We start from the raw sequence: 23603 nt of genomic DNA, 5'->3' as shown, positions 1-23603 counted from the left end.
GTAAGGATCGAGAAGTTTGATCTATCAAATACCCAGATCAAACAATGAGAAATTGGCACAACTTGTACAAAGCATGTCAAATTGAAAAGGTTTGAGAAAGACAGAGATGGTCCCAAGCCCATTTGTTAAAAATGACTTGTAACTTTTCTGTAGCCTAGTTCACAATTACTTGTAGTAAAGCATGCACCAAGTCAACTACTAAAAAATTCTCACTATTGGATGTTTGTTCAAAGTATTTACATTTATACATTCCCTTATGAATAAATAAAGTCGTTTTTGTATAGAGGACTGCCATCCACACAATCAGAATGAGGAAGTCTGACCTGGAGCAATCTGGCACAGACACATCTTGAAAGAACATTAGAGAGTCAGCAAGACTCATCATTCAGCTAGTGTTACCTATGTAAGAAAACTGTGTAGTATCTATATACCATGCTACACACTTCTGTGCTCCGTAAGCTGAAATTCAGTGTCGGAAACTCTTAATATACATGCGCACAAGGCAGAGTTCCTCAAGGCAAATGAAAGATTTCACCATAATGAGAACAAAGATAACTGTTTAAATGAACCAACGAAAATTAGAACTCAAATCATCAGTGTTCTTAACACCTTGACTATATGGACCAGGCCTCTATGCATCTCCTGTCTCTGGTGACCCATGCAATCTGTAACCACTGAAATCTAAACTTGTGGTGTACAAACATGTATCTGCACTAGGCTGTCCAGTTTTATTCTTTGTCTGTTACCCATATAAAAATTCTGGACTGTATCGCAGCATAATTTGGTCGGTATTGTAGGCAAATGTAGGCGCCTTGAGGTGTCATGCACAAGGAACCCTACAAGTCGTTACAAATAACTATCTATTAATCTTAATAGTTTGCATTGTTTTCATGGAATGTGTAATTCGTCTGATGACCTTTACATGTGATGTAGTACAAATGTTATTTCCACCTGGCACGAAGTTACACAACCCTTTGGCAGGTGTTGCTAATTCTGATAGCCCTTGAGAACTAGCTCAAGCGTATCTAACACTTCAGCAAAAGATGGTGAGCTAAGACAGCACTTGGTGAATGCCACAAATGAACGTACCCCCTTAGCTCTTACCACTAGAGATCTCTTTGATGATGGATGCAATGATATCTAAATCACCGTCAATGGCTGCCAAAGTATGCAAGATCTGGACAACTGACATTGGCATTTCTATAACCAGGACAAATGTCCTTACCATGTGAGGTCATGACAGCTGGCAGGACAGTAGATAATCTTCAGACAAGTAGTGGGAGGATATAAAGAAAGTACCACATTTGTCAGTCAAGTATATGCCAGCGGCTGTCACAGTCAATTGATTGCTATGCACAGCAGTGTTCAATTGAGATACCACAGCATGACTCATTGCTATTCTCAGGAAAACATAATCTTTCCATTACAGGCAGTAGATCTTGGTACTACTAGAGGTAATGACATGAATTACAGCTCATGTCATATTTTCCCATGATATCATTGAACTTAACGGTGTAAAAACTAAGATTTTATCCATAAATATTTATCGAAAATTACCTCTGTGGTAACTTGTTTTAGGAATCATTGTTATCCTAGTCTTTGCATATTTACTCATCTGGTAATATCTGATTACACTAACACATGGCTCATGTAACAATGATTTTACAGCAAAATAATATTTGTTAGACTATCAATACAAAGTTGAAGTTTGAATGACAAATTATTTAGATGTGATCCTTTATCAATAAGATACCATACATCTAAGCAATATTTTACATTCACTCTGCTTAAACTTTCGGTTATGCAAATATAAGAAGCATAGATGAACCATAAATAGACTTCAATGATTCACTTTTAGTGAGTTGTTCTTTTAGCTGCAATGAGTGTTCCAAAATGAATGGAAAATTATTATCAGCCCTTTAATTACCTTTTTATTTAATGATCCTTTTATTTAATTGTGGACTGAATGTAGCTCTGTTTAATAAAAGGTAAGTTATCAAAAATACGTTATGCAGTGCTACCTAGTCCCTTAATGTCACCGATTAAGTGTAATCATGCCATAATGGATAAAAAGTCGGATTCTTCATACTTTTTCAGAATTTTGTTTTTACATCTTTAGAATTATTTACAAGATAAAGGAGCCAAGATTCGTAAATCATTGACAGCAATTTAAATAATAGATTAACTAATCAGTATATATCACAGCCAATACTTGAAAATGCTTTCGCATACATGTAACAGATCAAAGATATAATCTGGTCTGTGCTTTATTGCAGACAATCAGACATTTTTGTTGGACAGTTCTACTGTACAAAAGCACACACAGCAAGAAGTGGTAAGAGGGAAGATCTGCAAAAAATAGCTTTAATCATAGCATTTATACCACTCTTAAAACGTGAAGATAAGTTACAGGGAAATTGTAAAACATTCCCTTTGTCTGTTGTTGCTCTACAAACTTGCACATGAAAAGAGTGAACTATTATGGACCAGTAAATGAGATTTTAATTTAATTTCGAGTGAGAGTGAATTTATTATTATTAAAACAATCAATAACATCCAAATGATGAAATAATATTGAAAATATAGCAGACTAATGTCTTAACACTCCTTTTACTTTGTTTCACCACATATGAATGGACTATATTCAGAAATGTTTATATTCCTTCCACATAAACTTTGTAGTTGGGTATAAGTATTAAATATGGGCCAAACTGAGATCTATATTAAACAGTTTTAAAAAGGGTCTCCTCGTTGTAGATATTTTTCTACAGTATGCTGCTACAGAAAACAGTCCAAAGTCACAAGAACAGGATTATTTACATTTTTTGAAAATCATTTGAACTGCTAGGAACAACCACAACTCTATTTGATGTACAGTAATTTTTTTAATGTGTGCTCGGATTTGAGGAATTGGCTAGGATAGATGGACGTCAAACTTATTAAGCCTATAAAATATGAATCAAGGATGTAACTTTCTATTTATAAGTTTCCTACATCTGCTTGCTTCCTTTCATTAAAGTAACTATTAATGACAATCATAATCAAATCTTAGCCTCATGAGCAGTCGAGAATTTTGATTACTTGTGTAACATAGGTCAGCAAAAAAATAATAATTCTGTTTTAGCTATTTTCATAACAGTTACAAAAAAAGGAAAGCTCAAAAACTAAAAATATTATTTCAATATTCCCAAAACATTATCTTGTGTATCCTACACTTCCAGCAGTACAAACAAATTACAGAACCAAACTTTAATGTCCTCAGTCACTAGCTGATTATATTTCTTTAAGGCTGCAACATTAAACGTTTTGTCTTGATATGGACCAGGAAAATATAGATGGAAAGTATGCTTCTAATTCATCAACACCTAAAAGTCATGGAAAGAAAGAAAGAAAGAAAGAAAGAAAGAAAGAAAGAAAGAAAGAAAGAAAGAAAGAAAGAAAGAAAGAAAGAAAGAAAGAAAGAAAGAAAGGAAGAAAGGAAGAAAGGAAGAAAGAAAGAAAGAAAGAAAGAAAGAAAGAAAGAAAGAAAGAAAGAAAGAAAGAAAGAAAGAAAGAAAGGAAGAAAGGAAGAAAGAAAGAAAGAAAGAAAGAAAGAAAGAAAGAAAGAATAGAATAGAATAAGTCCATACTCTCCAACGGTATGAAACGCCTTCTCAGAAATGCGACTTTAACTCTAGTGAGAAACAGATGTTTCTAGCAAGGTTAAATTTACCATGGTAACTTCTTGGTAGGAATGAAATGGGGAGTCTATCTGATATCAGTAGGTCACATGTGTCTAAAAAGGTAAAATCAATACAATTACCTACAAAAATTATTAATCATAATGCACATGTTCAAATGGAACATTCTTGACAGCTAAATAGCTAAAAGAAGTGTTAACATGATTAAAGAAAACATGAAGAGGTAATCTAGGTAGCCACCATTGCAAAACTACAAGGATTTCCTATGATTAAAAAAAGAATTGTAATTCAACTTATAATTGAAATTTTTCTAGTGATGCAATAAAAAAAATTGATTTGATATGACTGCTGTAATCGACTGTCTCCTGGGTGAAACTCCAGACCAGACATGCAATGTAATTGAAAAGGATGATAAATGGGGAAGTTAAGCAAAATATTACCAATGGTTAAGTATTAAAAGTTACGTTTTAAGAAGAAAGTAACAATGGAATGGAAGGTAACAGCCATTAAAATGAAGGACATTTAAAGCAGGGTCTTAAAATGTCAATGGATATTACTCTGGTGACATGCTGACTTTTATTTAGATTCCAAATGAACTCAGCAACTGCCTGATTCTTCCTTTGCTTAAATAGATTCGAGGCAGGTAGCAGGATATAAAATCAAATTAAACCAGTTTATCTATTTTTTACTTCAACCGCTCTACATTCAGAAAACTAGCTACTAAAAAACCGTTTTGAAAGTTGGCAGACCTTTGAAAAATGCAGTTTTAATTTTCTCAGTAAGGCAGTTTCAGAAGTGAAGGCCCTAAATGGAGAAAATACCATTGGGCAGAAAGGCCAGTGGCTGACTTTTGGGCGTCTGATCCTTTTCAAGAGTTTGTCTAGTTGATTCTGGGCACAAAAGTCTGAATGGCTTTGGCTTTAAAATGGTGGAGTGTCTGACGTTAGGACGCTTTATGAATAATGCAGTGGTCCTTCCTGGAGTTTATAAGTCTTTTGAACGGATCAAATACTGTATCGGAGAAGAATAGAAGCTCAGCATAGCATTTCAGCCTTGAACAGATATGTGCATATCCTTCACATCAGTACTAATGTGAAGCTTTTCCCTCGGGATTCATTACGATTTGGTTTAAACCACTTGTTGGGATCTAAAAAAAAGTTATGTCTGAAATGTAAATTTGTTAATAACCTAGTTTATAAGGTATTAATTGTACATAAAAAGGTATCAAAAGTAGCGCCAATATTCATTGACTTTAAGGCCCACAGAGTGCTTCTTTGGAATTGCTTAATTCAGCCTAGCTAGAGATAGTAAATGCAGAAATTCACTGGCATTGCTACTGGATAATAATAAAAAATCTTGTTTTTGTCACATAAGAGAAATAAATATTTGATAGCTCCTATCAATACGTCATAGAGTATGAGACATTCTCAAATGCTGATGCCCCACCAGAGATATCACTGGTTTCCACAATTCTCTGTCATGCTCTAGAACAACTGACCACTCCACCTAAGAGTCAGTGGAGTATTAATAGCAGCCCCTATGCCCACCCGATCAAATACTACTTATGGTGTCATTATACTGAATGGGAATCTTCACACAGCTTTGATGGGTGCACTCTTCGTGCTGTCTAGCACTAAAAACAAGAAGTCTAAAATGTGTTTTTTTTATTTGAAACGGCTGAGTAAAAGATAGTGGGACTTGAACCTGTGACTTGCAGAGTTCATATGATAGGTGGAGGGGGGTGGCGTGGATGTCTGTGCAGGCACATTAATACACTGTGCTGTTCTACTGGCCACATGAAATAGATTCTTTTCCACACTAGATTTATTTTTACAACCAGTCACCATGGACGCAAACATGCATTTACAAATATTTTGAACACATGCCTACAAACAGAGACAAACACATGAATACTCCCATACACTCATATTCATTGCTACAAACATAGGCGCACACACAGACACAAATATGCACTCACATCTACACACATACATCTACAAATACGTAAAAGGAAACACACAAACCTACTCAGGAACACGTACATGGCATACCAGCATGCTGATACACACACAGAAAGACACACAATGACAGTGCATCCATCCAACTAACATTAACACTTGACTCAGAACACATTGTCTACCTCAATTCATTTTATTTGAGACTCCTCTCTTTAAAGTCGCCCCAACTGTCAAACTATACTAATTTAATTTGAAGTATCAGTCTGTTTAATATTTTTGTGGGTTGATCACACCAGGATCAATGATTTCTTCCAGTTTTATACATGTTAATTTTACAAAGCATTGGCATGTTGAATTAAGTATCAAAGGCATGCTTTCATCTGCGTTTGAATGACAGTCCATTATTAATTAATCCCAACACTCTAGTGTCAGCTTGCTGCCTCTAATATCTGACAAATAGGAAGGGGTTGTAACATTAACCTAAACAGAACCAGGTAAATATGGACTTTGCTTTTTCTTTGACAATAATCACCGACTGATAGCAAGGGTAACAGAGTTTCCTGAAAAGTCAAATGAACATGGACCATAGCCCATAATTTCCTAAGCAGTCACTTGCAATGTTTCGTAGTGTTATACTAACTTGAAGCCAGAAAACAGACATAAAGCAAACACACCAACACTGAAGTCGGAATGTGCGGTGACACAGTCTGCAACAAGGAAGAACGATATTCATTGTGTGGGATGCAATCTGAAAGGCCTTGAACTACAGCTTTACTGTAGTCCTGCTGGAGTACGCAGGTTGATTACGCACCTTTCCTAGAGCAGTGAACTGCAAAATTCCACACAAAGATGGATGGGTGGATGGATGGATGGATGGATGGATGGATGGATGGATGGATGGATGTGAGAACATGTTTCCATATTTTGTTCTTTAAAGATTTTCAATATCTGGAGGCCTAAAGCGCTAAATGGTGTCAAGCATTTGCCCTATGTGTGATGTCTACTGTCTTTACATCATGTGCCCTAACATCAGGACATTTGAACCCTATGGGGCACAAGCCAAGAAGGGCTTTGGTGCCACTTAGGTCATGCTTGGCACAAGGCTGCAATATCGCCGTCTGGCTATAACAGGCTTCTGAGTGTTAACATGTTAATCAGTGGAGTCGCAACATGGTAGTCGTGAGCAGTGGGTCACTTTCATGACCAGTTTTAGAAGCCATGCCCTGAAAGGACTCTTAAGTTACTTGTGCTGCAGACCTAAAAGTGTAGCAGATCTACCTTACTGTGAATTCGAAACTAAAAGAATCCCACAGTGGACCGATTTACCACAGTAAAGTTACGCGCCATGCCTTAGTCCTTCACTCTATCTTTCGCCGAGGAGGTGCATATAATAGCAGGACAGGCTTACAACACCAACAAAAATTCTCATCAATATACTGTGTACGTTTTACTGCCCTGTGAACAGGGTTCACTGTAGAACTTATTTTCAAATGTGCTTTAAAACATATAAAAACCCAGAGTGCGGATATGTGTTGATGTGACGCATAAGTTACAGTTCATGTTGAAACTGGTGAATTATCGTACAGATGTTTCTAAGCCAATGATGGTACAGTAATATGTAATGTGCTTGTTGTCTCATTAAAAGAGTGGATTAGGCCCAGCAGAGCATCATGGTGTTTCTGTACTGGCCTCTAGCTGTCAGCAGTCTTTTCTAACAGCTACTTAAAGATAGGCCACGAACCAGATGTGTGTGACTGTCTTCCCTAGAAGTCTTTGGGGCCCTCCACATCACTCGGGCCTCGCCTTTTGCTCCAGAGGAAACTGAGAAGTGTTTAAAAAAACACCTTCAACGGAAGCACTTCTAGCATGCCTAAGCACTCAACGTGAGTTTACATAGTGTGATTATATACTAGAGTTTTGTGTTTTACCTACCGCTGACGGCATAACATTCTACAGGGATTTCTAGGGTGCTGACTAGAATACGAAAGTGACACACAACTGTCACCATTGCAGTAGTCTCAGGAGAACTAAAATATTCCCATCGCATTTTCAGACTTCTGCGATCTGGCACTTACCCAGAAGTGCCGGTACTAGAGTCAAATAGTAAATTAACACAGTCCAGCTAAAAAACAGGGACCTTCTTTTCTCGCACAGTGTAAGGTGAAATTGAGGCGTGCCGAGGTGTGTGCAGAAGACACTTTTATAGAGGAGACCCTGTGTGGAACCAACTTTCAAGGTCTATACTGGTGCTCTATTGACGTGTTGTCTAGGGTGTACCTATCAATCGTGCAGCAGGTGCAGTGGCACCGTGGCACGTGGGTGTTAGGAAGCCAATTTCACCCAGGTGACTGCTGTATTTAGCTTCTCAGCCGGAGGAGGAGTGCACATTTGACTTGCTTGCACCAGGGCCCGTGGCACCACTGCTGTGGCCAGCTGTTGTCCCACATTGTGGACCGGACATCTTCCAGGGTAATGTGGGTGTCCCTGACCCTCGACAGCTGAGGGCAGTGCGGCCGTGGCCTCTCGGTGCAGTGGGGTGGGCAGTGAAGTGGTGTCTGCGTGTGGCTGGCAGTGGCAGGCAGGGGTCACTGATGCGCCGAGTCTGGAGCTGTGTGGTTTGCAACCACAGGCTCGCGAGCGATCCGGGAGGACTGTACTCAGGCAGAACACGAAAATGGGTCAGAGTGTATTTACGGTTAGAGAATATCCCACAACCCAATTTTCCACATCAATTGCCTGTCAGGTTTGGCCGAGTCGAGATTTTTCGGATAAACCGCTGTCACGTGATACATTTGGGTGACACAGTAAAACAAACGATCCCTGCAGCTACCAATATCGGTGGATTTCAGCTGCAAGTTGTGGCCACTTGAAATGGCATTCAGGGGGCATTAAACATATAACGCCTCGCCCCCACTGTGCTTTTCTACGCAACCAGGCAGGTGCTCGGTACTGCATATTCTTCAACAGGAAAAAATGCAGGTCTTGACATTGGAGGCACCTATATCTATAATAAACTAGGTGCACTAGTGTGTACGTGCACGTGTGTGCGTGAGAGAGAGGCGTTTCGTATGCCACCGTGTGTGTGGTTGTTTTCTGGTGTGTCTGCTTGTTTATGTGTATTTGGGTTAGAATGTGTTTTAGGGGTGTCTGTGTGTGAATGTATGTATGTGTGTGGTTGTGTGTGTGCGTGCTTTTGCGCCAGTGTGCTTGTTAGCATGTGGCTGTAATGTGCGTGGGTATGTTTGCTGATGCGTGCGTTTGTGTGTCTTTTGCCTCTCTGTCTCTTTAAGCCAAACGTAGGTGTTGTAAGTACAGCTGCATGCGCCTGTGCGTGGAGCGGATATGAGTTGTGCTGTTTGTGAGTCTGCCTCTGTGTGTTTGTGTCTTTGTGCGTGTTTGTGTATCGGTGAGTGCGTCTATCTAAGGGTGACCGTGTCTCTATATATGCGTTTAGTGTGTTTGTGCCTGTTTTATACTATATGACGTACTTGTGTGTCCTCTACGTGGCTGGAATTGTCTAAGTCTCACTCTGTCTGATTGTGCTCGTGTCTGTGTTGCATGTCCGCACCTGTGTACATCTGTGTGTTTGACAGTGTTCGTTTCTATAGGCGCGCCAGTTTGTGTGCGTGTGTGGTTTTGTGAGAAGGTAAATAGAGTTGCTTAATTGGAAGGCGCCAATTTATTTATCGAATTGCGATCAGCGTAGTTTTGCAGTTTGTGCTGAGGTCGGTGGTGTTTTCTGTTGCGCCATAAAATGCCCTCCCGGCGCCCAGCGCGGCCTCCGTTCAGGGTGCTTTGACGGCGGCCTGATGAATTATGGCCGTCCTGCTCTCCCAGGCACAGCCACGGACGTGCCATCTGACAGGAAAGCCGCTCTAACCCGTAGCAAACGACGGTGGCGAAACCCTGTTTTTATGTTGTGAAGTTTGCACCCCCAGTCTTGGTTCCTGAGTGTAGTGAGCGCGGGGAGGGATGGGGTGGGGCACGCACCGGCGCCTTTGAACGCCACCTACCCGCACCAAATCGGGGGAGGAAATCACCCAGAAGCGGCAAGGCTGTCAACGGGTTAAGGAGCGCGGCTAATCGTTCGATACAAGATGTGTCGGTGAATCCTTGAGACCCTCGGGACCCGCGGCCCTAAACTAAGTCCCCCCCCCCCCCCCCCCCCCCATCCATCCCCTGTGCCATATACCCCATGACAGTCTCTGCAGTATACGTCCCTGCTGTCAAATGTGACATGCATACACCAGCCGAGCACCCCTCCCCCCTCCCACACACACACCACCACCACCAAAACGCAGTCCTATCGGGACACACATTTGCATTTATCGATGCAGACGGGTTGTTGGTCACTGGGGTGTGAAGGGGGCGCGGGGTCAAACGCGCTAATAGGCCGGCGCGTGCCAGAGGCGCAGCAAAGGCTCCATAAACCCCAAGACGCGCGAGGGAAATTCCGCGTGATCTAAAGTTTTGTTGGTTAAAAAATATAATTGGAGAGCAGCCGGACTCGGTATCACTGCACCTGCTGCACTGATTGCAGCTGCTCTCATTACCTGCACGGTGCTGTATATATACCCCAGGGCCCTTTCCTGGAACACAGCGACGGTCCAAGGTTCACTCTTCTCAGCCCCGATCCTGTATTACCATGAAGATCGCCACATCGGTCCCACGTTCACCACCCCAAATCCCTGACTGCCTGGAGTCCAGAGTCCCTAACCCACCCAGAGGCACCAGGATCACATTACTGCGGGGGTCGGTGCCTGCCCCCACTCTGGATGCCTGTCATGGATTACCCTTCAGGGGCACCTATCCCTCAAGGCGGTGGCATAGGGCCTTTATCCACACAGCAGGGACCTGACCCGGATTATTGTGCGAATATGCACCCCACCCAGGGACCCAACGTCGGATTACAGCACGAATATGTAGACTGCGCTCCGCCCAGGGCCCCTATCCTGGATTATAGCTGTGATGCGTTCAGTGTTCCCTTTCTATGGCCCCTATCCTGGATTAGAGACGAGATGCGTTCAGTGTTGCCTTTCTAGGGACCCCTAACCCGGGATTATAGCTGGTTATTCCTCTGCCCCAGTTCTGGGTCCCTCTTCATAGTCACTGCGCAGATGCGTGCCTTGCTTCCAAACTGTGGGTCCCTCCCCAGGACTCGAGGCAGCATCTGTGCCCTGCTGCCCACCCCACGTCCCATTCCATTCCTGGTTTACAGACAGGAATATGTGACCTCCCACACACCTTGAATACTCTGTCCCAGATTACAGGGGGATATAACATCGTTTCCCCTCCTAGCTACCCCTATCACAGAATATAGCTTGGATGATTCCACTGCCGCCCTCTGCTGGCTCGTATCCAGTCTTCAACGGGGTGGCATTCACTGCTCGGCTCCGCAGGCCCCTAAACCGGCCACAGCGCGGATGTGTGCCCTGCTCCCCGCACCGAGTCCCAGTCCGTGATTGCAGCGCAGGTATGCGTCTTGTTTCCCACCTCAAGCCCTCATACGGGACTCTAGTCAGGACCTCTGCCCTGCTACCTGCCCCGCGCCCCACTCCGTGTTTACAGCCAGGACACGTGACCTGCTGCCCACCTTGTACGCTCTATTCCGGATTACAGGGCTACATGGCCACTAATCCTCCCCAGGAGCCCTATCCCGGATTACAGCAAGGATATTATCAATCCTGCCCTCCGGCGGCCGCCATACAGGATTACAGAAGGTATCTACTCACAACCCCGCTCCGCGGGCCCCCTATACCGGCTACAGTGCATCTGTGTGTCCTGCTCCCCACTCAGAGTCCCTGTCCATAGTTACAGCGCGGATGTCTGTCGGTTTGTCTCCTCGAATGCCTATCTGGGATTATAGGCAACCTGCTCCCCACAGAGAGTCCTGTCCCAGCCCATGATTGGAGTGCGTCTGTGTGGCCAGCTGCGCACACAGAGCCCCAGCCCATGATTACAGCGCATCCGTGTGCCCTGCTCCCCACACAGAGCCCCAGTCCATAATTACAGCGCGTCTGTGTGCCCTGCTCCCCACACAGAGTCCCCAGTCCACGGTTACAGCGCGGATGTGTGCCCGTTTGTCTCCTCGAATGCCTATCTGGGATTACAGAGCCCTGCCCTGCTCCCCACACACAGTCCCAATCCATGATTACAGCGCATCTGTTTGCCCTGCTCACCACCACACAGAGTCCTAGTCCATGGTTACAGCACATCTGTATGCCGTCTTCTCTCCTCGAATGCCTAACCGGGATTACAGGCATAACCCCTGCCCTGCTCCGCCAATGTAGACCGGATTACAGGGGGGGTCATGTGAATTGATCACTTCACCGGTGCCCCCTCCCCGGGTCCTCATCCGGATTACGGTGAGGAGAGGTGCCCTGATCCCTAACCCGAATTCCTCATTACAGCGGGGACACGTTCCCTGTCTGCTTCATCGAACCCCCCCCCCCCCCCCCCTCAAGAGATTACAGTGGGGACATGTGCCCTGCTCCCTAACCCGTTTCCCTGCATTACATGTGTTCCCTGTTCCCCACCTCGGGCCCCTGTTCTGGCTCGCACGCAGCGTCCTTGAGGGCGGGGGTGGTCTGTGACCAGCAGATGGTCCGGCTGGAAGTGACATGTAATCCCTCAGGCTGCACTGCAGACCGGGCGGCCGGCCTCTCAGCAGTGACAGCTCGCCGGATCCTCTCCCGGGACCTGAGAGGTGCCGCGGTGTAATCACTCAGGGGCGGGGTCCGCCGCTGGGATTTAATGTCTTATTTTTATTACCGATTCAGCCCCCCCCCTGTCCTCCGCCTCGCAGCATGCTTACCAGAGCGAAGTTTGGAATTTGCATACATTGAAAAAGCAGCAGCCGGGGCTAATAACAGACCGCCAGCAGATTTGTGGCAGATTAAATCACATTTAAAGAGCAGAAAGTGGATTCTGACGTCTCGAATGCAATTTATAAAGGACGCTCATTGCTTGTTTATCATATTGTCGATGGATATTAGGAGGTGTAGTTGACACCTCTTGAGACCTAATGGCGCGCTTAGTCTCTTGCCGCCCTTTGCTCGAGGCTGGATGCAGCGTCGCTGGGGAATATTCCAAAATAAAGCTTTTGCGGGTGAGACTACAGATGAGGGGACGGGCGGGAGAGCTCTTGTGGAGGAGGGTGCCGCGAGCGGGGTAAGGAAAGAACCCGAAGGGGTGAAGAGAGAACGTCAGAGAGCAGTTGAGAGAGAGAGAGAGAGAGGGAAGTGTAGGAGGGGCTGGGAGAGGGACAGAGACTCCGAGCTGTCTGCTCAGACAGGGATACATTGAGAGACAGACAGGGGCGTAATGCAGGTCCCTGCGGGACAGGACGGCCCTCAGCCCTTCAGAGGGACCCCATCAGCCCAAGACCAGAGCATATCCGTGAGAGACCCTTTGGCCCTCCTTGTCCTTCCGCGAGGGAGCGCGACAATCTGTGCTGCGCCACTGTGGAGAGATGTGAAGGGGGCTCCGAGGGTGGCGGGAGAGACGCTGCGTGATAGATGTGGCGTCCGCCTGTGTCACCTTGCCTCCATGCAGAGTGCGACGTCACATACCCACTAAAGGCACCTCACACCTATCTGACGCACCAACGGATCTTCTGCGATGCCCTCTCGTTTATGCATTCTGATAAAATAACTACCCACTCCCCCGAGAAAACTCATAATCGAATCTCACTGATGAACCTAGCCCCCACCTCAGTCCTATCACGCTAAGTGCTCAGCGCCGTTGCTTCCCACTCGCATTCAACCCCCCACCCCACACACACACACTATGCCCCCCCCCCACGCTCCAGGGGCTGATATTCCTTTTCCAGGTTTTTCAGCGCAGCCCTATAGACGGGTGGAGGTAGGTGTGTGCAGTGCACACCGGTAACTGGAGAGGGCTGTCACTGGGCCACCGCTGCCTTTAGAAACGCTGTCGCACAGCTGTATTTTTAGCAAGACCGGTTTCAGAGAGAGGATAGATTAATCAGCCTGGGGCAGTCACCGAATTAAAGTTCGTGTCAGCCATCAGAATTATCACTGCAACTTCAGAGGCATCTAGGGTGCTACTGTCAGGGAGAGGCTTCCTGTGAATTAGGAACAGTGAAACCGATTCAGTGCCTTCAAATCAGTGAAAGAGACGTGTTGAGTTCTGGATATTCAAATAAACCCGTTGAGTTTCTGCGAAATAATGCGCCCATTCAGGGAGCTTTATCCAGTGAGGCAGATTCAGTGAGATGCGAGGAGGCATACCGAGTTTCGTGCAGTGGAATAGGCGTCTGCGTTTATTGCAGTGAACATGAGTTAGTTTCTGGCAATTAGGAAGGACTTAGTGACACTGAGTCACTGAGGCTGATAAGCGACAGTCTGACAGCGAACACGATTGCTTGAAATTCAAGTCCTACCTTACACCCAGTGAGATTCAAAGAGCTGAATCGCGCAGTTTGACACCCTGCGCTCCACTCGGCGACTAGATTCAGTGAGTTTGTGTGAAGGGAATAGTCTCGGTTTTAGGCAGTGAGTAAGTAGCCTCACTGAGTGACAAGCAGTGAGGAAGACCCAGTTTGTGTCAGTTAAATACAGATTCCCTAGGTGCGAGGCAGTGTCAGGCACGGTGGCAGTGAGCAGCCGCAGGGAGTTATTTTAGGGAAGTAGCGCCCAGTGGTTTCCGGCACACAGGGTTGGAGACTGGACATGCCTGGCGAGTCTTCAGCAGTGAAAAGGCGCAGTGAGCCCCTGAGCGGTAGGAGACAGTGAAAGGCGCTGCCTGGTTTCCAGGCACACTGGATCTGCCCTGGGTGTGAGGCAACGGGCAGGTTGGGCGAGCTGCACACAAGAGAGTTTTTTTTCCCTTGTATGAATTCATAACTATTCCCTGGGTTGGACGCAGTGACCGGCTCAGTGAGCTAGTGAACACACCCATCGAGATTTAGGCAGGCAAATAGAAGCGTTTGGTTTCGGCTTTATAAAACATGTTTTTATTACTGGTATATATGTTTGCAGTTTTATATAGCATGAACTTGGTCCAATTTAGGCAAGCACAAAGTATCCCTTTTTAAGACATTTGAAGATGAAGTGATTTGCACAGAATCACAGGAGGGTGAACCGGCGCCGGGACTCGAACGTCCTTTCCCCACTTTTAAAGTCGGCAGCTGTGGCCGTTAGGCCCCATCCCTCCCCAAATCAGCCCCTGGTTTGGAGAATGAACAGCCTAAGTGACCCTGGAGCATTGAAACAGGTTCGGTCAGCTCCAGGCACTGTGCTCACAAGAGTTGTCAAATAACACGTACCTGTACGGATCTGGAGTCCTTGTTTGCAGCGCAGGTCACAACACAATCCTCACTCTTATCTTCCAACAAAAAACAAAAACGAATAAATATCATGTATCTCCGAGTCTGGCGACGGACCAGCGCCTCGAGGTTCCCAGTGCACAGATCCAGGCGCTATGAAGCGCGGGGCGGGCTCAGCGCTCTCCGGGCTGCCAGTCCTCCCGCGAGCCCTGCAGGCTGAAGCTGCCTAAGCCGCTGGTTCCCCAGCCCGGCGAGCCCTTCCACTCCACCTCTTCTTCCTCCTCCGCCGCCGCCTTCCTCCTCTCCCCTGCTCCTCCTGGCAGCCGGCAGCAGGCAAGGCATCATGCTCGCCCCCTGCGCCTCCCTCTGCGGTCCGCCCAGGGCTCTGGCATCCCACCGCGGCTCTCCGGTCGGTCTCCCTCTGCCCCCCCCTCCCGGGGGACGGTGCTGGTGAGCGCGGGGTGGCCTCGAGCTCCCAGGGACTGTCCCGGCGGAAGCAGCAGCTCTTGCCTCCTCGTCCTCCTGTGGTCGGCTGAGGAATGAGAGCGCTGTGTATCAGCAACCTGGGCAGACTGTGGGCTGTCTCACTCCCCGCCCCTGTCTCTCCGGCTCCCGCGCCTCATTCACTCTGATCTTCACACGATCCGACTGCTGCCTGCTAATGTGAGTTATGCCTGCGCCGCTCCCTCCCCCTGCCTGACGCCCCGGGAAGATGTTTAGAGAAACGATTTCACGTGATGGGCACCTCTTTCTCTACTCCTCTCTTTCTGTCTCCTTTCTTTCTCTCTTCACACACCCGTCTTTCGCCCTCTTTTTTTTTATTCCTCTCTTGCCACACAAACCACCTACCTCTCTCGCTTTGCTCTTTCTATTCCGGGCTTCCTTTTCACCATTCGTTTCTTCATCTAATTCAATCTAATTCAATTTGCTTCTCTTTCCGTTCACCCCTCTCTCTCTTTCTCTTTCTCTCTCTCTCTCTCTCTCTCTTCTCTCTCTCTCTCATGCACACTATCTGTCATACTCCCCCTCTCTCCTTCGCCTTTAACGCTCTCTGTTTCCACCTGCTTGCCTCTCTTCTTCCTCGTTCACCACTTTCTCGCTTTATCTTCGCCCTTCTCTCACGCTCCCTGGCTGTTCTCTTCTCACCCCACACTCTACTTTTCTCTCTCTCTTACCCGCTCCCCTGTCTCTCTCGCCCTCTTTCGGGTCTCTTTCAGCCCCTCGCTCACTATTTCCCCCCTCTCGCTCCTGTTTATCCCTCATACGCCATCATGTCTCTTCACCTTCCACCTCCTTCCTTCTCCCGACCACCGCTCTCCCTAAAGACCCTTATGGAAAAGCATTCGATTGGGAGACCCCTTCGTGTCCCTGTTCTCGCTGTGTCTCAATCTGCAGCGTATGGAGTGCGAGGAGGCCAGGCAGGCAGTCTCTAAGAGCGGAACTCTCTGTCTGTCTCTTTAACCCCTCACTGGCGGGACACTTTCTCTCCAGCACCTCTCACATCTGTACATGCCCTTGTAGTCCAATAGGCAGGCGCTGGACCCAGAATCAGTATCACTCAAAACACAATTAAAGGTCTTTCTTATTTTCATAATTGCATTCAGATATGGACGTGGTTTTGAATGAACTTCAGCTCCTCCAGCTTCCGGGAGTCTGTTTCTTTCTTACAGCCTCTTTCGCTGGCTATCTATCTATCTATCTATCTATCTATCTATCTATCTATCTATCTATCTATCTATCTATCTATCTATCTATCTATCTATCTATCTATCTATCTATCTATCTATCTATCTATCTATCTATCTATCTATCTATCTATCTATCTGTCTGTCTGTCTGTCTGTCTGTCTGTCTGTCTGTCTGTCTGCCTGCCTGCCTGCCTGCCTGCCTGTCTGTCTATCTATCTGTTTGCCTAACATATACTACTCCCTCAGTCTCTGTCTCCCCTCTCCCACACACCCAAATATCAGTATTTCTTCCCTGTCTCTCTCACTCCACTATCCCTTTGTATCTCTCTGTTTGTCTCACTCCTCTCCATGAACGCGCCAGTCTCATCCCCAATCCCTGCCTCCGCGTCCTCTCTCCTCTCAAGAACATCTTTCTTTCTCTTTCATAGTTCCCATTCCCTCTCAATTTCTGACTCGTCACCTCTCGGACCCTTGTCTCTATGTCTGCCCTACCAACCCCTCACTCTTTCTGTCCACCCTCTTCTCCTCCACATCCTCGATGTCCTTCTCTCGAACTCCATCTATCGGATTATCTTTCATTCCTGTCTCTCTTCCACCATCTTCGCTGACTCCCTGGTTCGACTCTGAACGCTCTGTCTCTTCCCCTCTCACTCCCTCTCCCCACACCCTTTCGCTCCTGCCTTCCTGCCGTTCTGTTTCTCCTCCCGACTCTTCTGTTTTCCTTCTTTCCGTCTTCACCTCACTCTGTCTCCTGCGCTCTCTCCCTCCTTCTTCTCCTGTCGTCATCTCTCTCCCGCTCTCGCTCCATCTCCCTCTCTTCCGTCTTCATGTGATTTCCTCTCTCGTTTTCAATTGCTCTTTCTCTATTTATTTCTCCCTCTCTCTCTTCTCCATCTCAGTTGCGTTCTCATTCCTTCTCTCACGCTCTCTCGCTCTTTCTTTCTTTAGCTCTCTCTCAGTCGAGTCTCAGCACTCCTTGTCTCGGTGGTGCATTCATACCGTGCGCGCTTCTGGCTGAGAGACTGCCGGTGCTCGCCTCGAAGGATCCAGACAGGCTCGAACGCCCACTGCCCTGGAGCAGAAATCAACCTCGGCGGACCCGTGGACTCTCACAACCCGGCGACTCGGAAGCAAGAAGCGGCGGCGCTCACGTTCACCCTCCTGACTGCCCCTCATTAAACTGAACCCCCGTGTGGATGTTTGGGCGCGGGGGAGGGCACCGTCGTCGTTTCCAGAGTGTTCTTGTGATATTTTTTCTCGCCTCTGGTACTGTCCAGTAGTTAGATGTAAACTCTTCGACAAGCTGCAATGTAACTGTGACTGAAACATGCACCACCACCTCTCACCTCAAAGAGATCGGAGCAGGTAAGCAGCCCAGCCCCTGCCGCACCGTGTGACCCTGGGGCAGCCATACGCAGAGTTAGGTACTGCCGAGGAAAGGTTTCCGCTATCTGTAGCGCCTGGACTCGGGCATCAAACAGCGTGTATTCCGCGCCTTTGCTGACCACGTTTTTGCCAGTAAGTGGCCATGTGTTCCTGTCCATTGGTGGAGGGTCTCTGGGCAATGCTTACAGCCTCTAAACCCCCGCTCTCACCTAGATTAGAATAAAGGGAGCGTGGTGTATTTCATTTGGGGGTCATGCGATAATACCTTTTAGGGATTGCTGCGTGTACCAGTGACGTAAATATCCGATAAACGTGTGTGTGCGCTTCTTTGTAGGCACCGTTTCACAATTACTGAAAATCTGGGAGGCCCGGGGTTAGACAAACAGTCACGTGTGTTAGAACTAAGAGAGATTTGAGTTGATCTGTTTGTCATTCCCACCCTCCATCTAGCGCCTAGACTGGCTAAGCCCATCAGATGGCTCGGGGTGTGGTGAGCCCCTGTTGTTTGCCCGTCTTCTGAGATCACTGGAGGTGGCGGACTTGCTCGAGGACTGGGTGTCTTCAATGAGTGGCGAAGATGTGATATGGTCGGGGCAGGTCTGTTAATAACCGACAGAGACCGTTAATGACCCTGCAATTATGAGCTCCTACTGAAGGCAAATTAACATAGGGGGTGGGGAGTGGGTAGTTGGTAACTTAACAAGTGTTGATGCCTCTAAAGCACACTAAAGAGAAAGGTCAGCTAATCACTGTTAAAGCCCAAAGGCACAATGAAGGGACGATTAGCACAATCGCCAGAGAGGGCAGTAACGTTGGTGCGTGGCACTCATTTCCACTCAGTTGTGACTCACTAACCCTAAAAAACGCGAGTCGCACTCATATATAGTCACCTGAAATGTTTGAATCAACGCCCCTCACTCCCCCCCCCCCCCCCTCCACCCCCTTTACCCCCTCTCTAGGGACGCACGCTTCCGACCAGGAGCTGCTTCCATGAGACGGTGTCTGGGGTGCTCCTCGACGCTTTCTGCAGGGAGGGCGCTGACCCACTGACATCGAGTGGGGCCCCCTGGACATTTCAGATGCACGCACTGCGCAGGAGGCGTAAGGCCGCCCCGCTGGGGTATGAGCAGGCTCCGGTCGGTCGAGCAGTGTGTCTAGATTTCTCGTGGAATATTGTGTGGCGGGCTCGAGCTCCCCGTGCAGTGTGCGCATTCATTCAAGAGGAGGAAGAGAATAAGGTCCCTACAAAATATCCAGGCGGCAGCACCGACGCTTGATACATAGTCATTGAAACCAGCCCGGCTTTTATAAGGAAGACGGGAGGCAAAGTACACGCCGCGCTGGTTCAGCTAACTAGAAGTTCCTACTGGTGGGGGGCTCTGAGGACGTGTTCTCGAGCAGCACAGGGGGCCGCCGGCGGCAGCTAGAGATTAAGGGATCGAGAGGTCTTGTTAGGACCCCGAGTACGAGACAGCAGGGCCCCGCGCACTGGGGATTGTCTCATCTGATCTGAGTTTACCTGCCGTGGTCAGGGTTTGCAGTTTCCGCCTCCCCCTCGCTGTATTCACCAGTAAGCCTGAAAACGACATCACACCGAGGAACACCAAGACACAACTCACCTCGAAACACCTGTCTCTGAAAGACAAAGGCTTGTTCAAAGTGACATCAAGCTAAGCTTTTAATTGTAGTCCAAACAGCTAAACCGGGCGTTCCTCACTCAGATCTGTTTTCCTTTAGCTTCTTCCACTCTTTAACGTGAGGTGATCTAGTGTTTATGCTTCAATTGAACCAATTGGCCCTACACACCCCATGAACATGATGAGGAAAAGGAAAGGCCACGACTGGATATAGTATATGGGGTAATCTGGCAACACTCTGAATTACTTCTGTACTTTGCACACCTTGGGCGCAGTTAACAGAGCTATCTTTTTACCTTGGAGAAAATGCATGAACCAGGGACACCCTTTCACAGAAACATCGCTGTGAATTGGCCTGACATCATTGTCTCTTTGGCAAGCACAGAGTAAAACACAGCTTTTGTGTGGGGTGGTGAGAGGGTCAGACTTTCAGGACACACTCACAAATTGCCAAGTCCTCAAGTTGGTAACAAAAAGTAGAATGCTGGGATTTTGTTTTTCATTTTTTAATTTTTGTTACCACCGTTGTTCCATGAGGTCACGATTGCCTCTGCAGTGTGTTTCCTGAGTGTGAGAGACAGTTTGACCATAACAAGCTGCACACAGCTCACTGCTTTTCTACTTTTGCTGTTAGGAAATTCGCCTTTTTAGGTGCCTGGTAACTATTTCAGAACTAAATGTCCCAAAAATAAATACCGTCACAAATTAAGCACTGGTGTAAATAGTGAGTTCCTTATCACCAGTACTTAATTTGTGACGGTATTTATTTTTATGGATTAAGAGTTATTTTTCACCTAGAGTTAGAGAGAGTGAAAAGCAGAAAAGAGGGCAAAGAAAAAGAAAGTGAGAAAAGGGGAATCTGTGAAGAATGCTTTAAAGCAAGGGTGAAAATGCATTTAAAGAGTGAGATAAAGAGGAAATGGGGGCATTTGTTTAGAATTAAGCCTAGACCGCCTTTGTATTCGGCAACCACGAATCCACAGCCGAGGGCGAGTTCCCAAGAAAATCGTGGGCCCTGCGCGTACTTTATTTTATAACAAACCGAGTAACTCACTAGCTAACTTTCTTGGAGACGGAGGCAGGGCCCAGAAGGCCGAGGGTGCTTTTCAGATGCTTATCAGAGGCCTGGGCCCGGCCCCTTGACAGACAGGCAGCTCGGCTCGTTGCAGCCCGAGGGTGAAACACATTACTCTGTCACGGCAATGACAGCTGACATCTGCTTTCAGGTTTCTCCTTGACCTTCCTCACGGCTCCCCAACAACAACGCACCCCAGGAGAAGCAGACCGAGGCCGTCCCTCTCTGGAAGGTTCAACACTGCTAGCGAGGAACATGCTCGCTTTCAGTTTTGAATGGCGATCGGGTAAAAACTTTTTATTTACTTTTTACTGCTTGTTTTTGACCTGTATACCCTACAAACAACACGTCAAAGACAACAAAAAGGCTCCAGCGGACAACAATATTCACGATAACTGTCTTTATAAGCCAAATTCACGTTTATTTTTTTAACTCTATGCTCTATAACAGAACAGAGGTTCAAGGAAATATGTTATGTGTGCCCAGGATCACACACTTCAAGTGGGGCTAAGCGCGGGATAAAGCATGTATGATACGAAATCACATCTCATCCCTGCGAAGGCGACAATAGGAAAGAATGTGAATATTGAAAGGCACCCATGGGGGATAGGAGGAAGTGGGAGGGTGTCGGTTGCCGAAAACTACAACCTAGCCCATGAACACTACTTCACTATTATTTATTAGCTTTAGTATATTAAACACTACATGTGGGGGAGGGGTAAAGGAATATAATCTCTTACGGAAACTCCTGTGCACCAGAACATTTTTTATTTACACCCAGACTATATAGAAGTATATTTACCGTATGCCGGTACTGTACAAATCTGGCGTGCACTTGGCCCTTTTGGACATAAAATGGACACCCCAGATGAAACAATGGATCTTTCTTTATAAATCATGTCTAACTCCCTCCTCTTAACTTTCCACAAAACAAACTGAATGACACCAGGTAACTCTGTACTGCAGGGCATGTACACACTCCCTACATGTAAAAGTCTAGAAGGAGGATGTTAAAATCACAAAAAATGATGCCCCACAAAACTGCCCTGGGTGAATCAAAAGAAACTCAACACACCAGAATTTTTTCTGGTCCTCCAATTTCTTGAAGATTCAAGTTAGAGGTGTCTCATACCATCAGTCTGCCTTCCTAACTTATTTTATTCTTGCATGGACTTTTAGAAAGGCGGCGCTAAACGGTCACACAACTTAAAAGAAGAAATATGTATGGGTCGAAGCACCTTGTATCTGAGCATTTATTCATGTATTTTACAATACGTTGCTGGGCGATTTAAATGTGAGAGGATTACAGGTGGTTCATCCTCCTTGCTTTGTGGGACCCATTCAATCACACACATTTTAGCCTTTAAGTTTTGCAAAGTCTACAAATTATGCAAAGGTTTATTTTTCAAATTCATATAAAGATTTCAGTGGGGGGAATTTCTTTCAGGTAAAGTTTTTGCAAAATCATTTTCAAGCAAAATTCTATTTATGAGGACATTCTCCCAATACGCGCTGCATTTTGTGGTGGATTTGTTTAATGTGAAAGCTGCTTTTGCAGTCTGTGTTTCCCCACACTTTTCTAAAACCTTGCAACTTTCTTGAGGTCAGCAATACTTACAAAGTTTAAAAACAAAAAAAAAGTTCACAAAGTTTGCTGCATAAAATTTCGCACATTGGTTTACTGGATAATGCATTGACTTTTAAGGTCTATTGACTGATCCTACTAACACCTGAGGCCCATTTAAAATCTGAAAACCATGTAATGAATAAGCAAGTATGTTTTGATGGGCGAAGTCAGAGAGAAAACCGGCCCAAAGCCTGGGGTCTGGCTTGGCCCAAAGTCCAAAGCACGAGTCAAGCCATCCGCAGATCGCTTGGATCTGCAAGGCCTATTTTTTAATTTATTGTTCTGCTTTCATTTAAACTGCAAGTTCTGTACAAGGGGATAAAATACACATTTTTGTCAAGCTCAGTATGACGGATGGTACATTTGTTGTTTTCTTGTACCAACTCAAAGGGAGGGGAGAAGAGGGAAGTGTGTTGACTGGACTGTGGCTCCCCATTCAACTAGGCCCCAGGGCCAAGCCAGAGTCATGCCTTTGCCTCGAACAAGGCTCAAGTCTGCCTGGTCTCGCCCCCCTCTGTATGTATTGTATGGTATTGTAATTGCATTTAAATAGTGCTTCCAACCCCTGACGAGGTGTCAAAGCGCTAATCGGCGAGTAGCACGCTACTCTGGGACCCATAGAGGATTAGTGTTGAATTAGTATAGAGAAACATGAAAGTAATTTTAAGTGGTGGATAGGTTGGTCAGTTATTTGAATTTGGAAGGATAGCAGAAGGATAGAAGAGGAAAAAAGTTTTGTATTTATATAGCGCTTGTTACCCCTGATGGGGAGTTGAAGAGTTTTTTTTGTTTGGGCGAGTAACACGCTACTACGGAAACCCATAAAGGATTAGTGGTGAATTAGTATGGTGAAATATGAAAGTAATTTGAGTGGTGGATATTAGTCACTTATTTGGAGTGAGAGGGATGGCGGAGGGATAGACGGAGAAGAAAGGTTTGCATTCATATAGCACCTGTTACCCCTGATGGGTGTTGAACCGCTATTCTGGTGAGTTGCACGGTTCTCCGGAACCCATAAATGATTAGTGTTCAAAATTAGTATCGTGAAATATGAAGTCATTTGAGTGGTGGATATGTTATTCTGTTATTTGAATAGAGAAGCGTAGGTGGCGGGATAGAAGAGGTAAAGAGGTTTGTATTTATATAGCGTTTGCTACCCCTGATAGGGTTTTGAAGCGCTTTTTTGGTGAGTAGCACGCTATGCTGGAACCCATAAAGATTAGTTTTGAACTAGTATGGTGAAACATGAAAGTCATTTGGGTGG

At 46.2% G+C, this 23603-nt stretch overlaps 1 protein-coding gene across 1 annotated transcript in view; it reads right to left on the bottom strand.

Moving 5' to 3' along the window:
• FLRT2 (fibronectin leucine rich transmembrane protein 2) overlaps window positions 1-15468 on the bottom strand; it is a 142694-nt gene extending 127226 nt beyond the window's left edge. Inside the window, exon 1 of the mRNA XM_086937603.1 lies at window positions 14928-15468. The gene's annotated coding sequence lies outside the window, so the exon portion shown is untranslated. The remainder of the gene's footprint in view (window positions 1-14927) is intronic.
• Between the last annotated feature and the right edge of the window lie 8135 nt (window positions 15469-23603).

Source organism: Lissotriton vulgaris, chromosome 9 (genome assembly GCF_964263255.1).
Source record: "Lissotriton vulgaris chromosome 9, aLisVul1.2, whole genome shotgun sequence".
NCBI classification, from domain to species: Eukaryota; Metazoa; Chordata; class Amphibia; order Caudata; family Salamandridae; genus Lissotriton; species Lissotriton vulgaris.
This window is presented reverse-complemented; position numbering and strand designations above follow the sequence as displayed.